This window comes from Echinops telfairi, unplaced genomic scaffold (genome assembly GCF_000313985.2).
Source record: "Echinops telfairi isolate 266 unplaced genomic scaffold, ASM31398v2 ScPeMD7_3;HRSCAF=10, whole genome shotgun sequence".
In the NCBI taxonomy this organism is placed as follows: Eukaryota; Metazoa; Chordata; class Mammalia; order Afrosoricida; family Tenrecidae; genus Echinops; species Echinops telfairi.
The window spans coordinates 4,808,484-4,809,821 of record NW_022103899.1 but is presented as its reverse complement, the minus strand read 5'-3'; the positions used below and the strand labels follow the sequence as shown (position 1 = coordinate 4,809,821).

The following is a 1,338-nucleotide window of genomic DNA, read 5'->3' as shown; positions in this document are numbered from 1 at the left end:
AAAACCAAAACACAAGAAAGAAAAGCTTGTAGTTAGTTCAAGGACTATTTGTTGGCCTTTAGGAGTGTTTTCCAGTCCAGTCTGTTGGGGCATCACGCCCTGGCCCCAAAGTCCACTTTAGGCATTCCCTGGGGACCTCGCTGCTCCTTTCCCCTTGCTGTTCTGTTGCACCCCCTTAGTGTTTTGCCTCAGTGTGGTGGGATCAGATCGGGCACAATTCCCACGCTGTGTCTCCAGTGTTGTCCCCTGTAGGGCTATGGGTCAGTGAGAGACGTCATGCCTCATAATGGGCCCGGCCATGTGGTCCTTTCTGTGGACTGGCTGCTCTGAATGGGAACATCATCCTCAAGGCCTGGTGAGCAAGGATGTGCTCCACTCTCTCCTCCTCCCCCTTCATCTGCTCCTGTGTGCTCTGATCAGACATGTCCATGTCCCAGAGCTTCAGATTCAGTGCCATCTCTGAAATAAATTCTTCTGGGGGGAAGGGCAGGTGTCCACGTAGTTGGGACTGGGGCCGGCAGCTCAGACCTCTCCACTGGTTCCCTACTCCCCACCTGCATGTTGCTTTCACATCTTGCAGCACTGGGTTGAAGTCTGGTCCCTCTTTCCCTGTGGAGATATAAACAATACCCTCCCCTTGGGTGGCTTAGTGCCCTGTGCCCCCACCACACATTTCTCTCTTTTTCTTTTTCTTTTTCCCTTTCCCCACCTCCTTTTTAGATGGCTACCATATGTATCCCTGGATTTGGTCTGGTCCCTGCCATACTACCTGGTCCTCACCCCAGGAATGTTTGTATAGAGTAGTTTTTTCCATATGCCCCTTTTGCATTTTTTTTTTAAGCTTGCCTCAGTCGACTCATGTTGTACTTGTCCTTTTGTGCTTGGTTTACTTCACTTATCATGATTTCCTCCAGTTCTTCCCATGCAGCGATGTGCTTCATACGTTCATCACTGCTTTTTAGCGATGCGTAGTACTCCATTGTAAGTATGTACCACAGCTTGTTAATCCACTCGTCAGTTGATGGAAATTTGGGTTGTTTCCAACTCCTTGCAATTGTGATCTGTGCCGCAATGAACATTGGAGCACAGATGTCTGGCCTCAGTTTGTTTCTTACCACTTCTAGGTATATGGCCAGTAGGGGGATTGCTCGGTTGTATGGTAACTCGATTTCCATCTGTTTTAGATATCACCAGATAGATTTCCATAGTGGCTTTACGTACTTACAGGTCCACCAGCAGTGGATGAGAGTTCCTGTGTCCCCACAGCCCTTCCAAAACTTGTTGCTTTCTGATATTTTGAATTGGGCTATATTTGAAGGTGTTAGGTGGTACCTCATT

The 1,338-nt window shown here is 48.3% G+C and overlaps 1 protein-coding gene across 6 annotated transcripts in view; it reads left to right on the top strand.

The window, feature by feature from the left end:
- CCDC141 (coiled-coil domain containing 141) overlaps positions 1-1,338 on the top strand; it is a 252,786-nt gene that overhangs the window by 111,625 nt on the left and 139,823 nt on the right. The window lies entirely within an intron of this gene.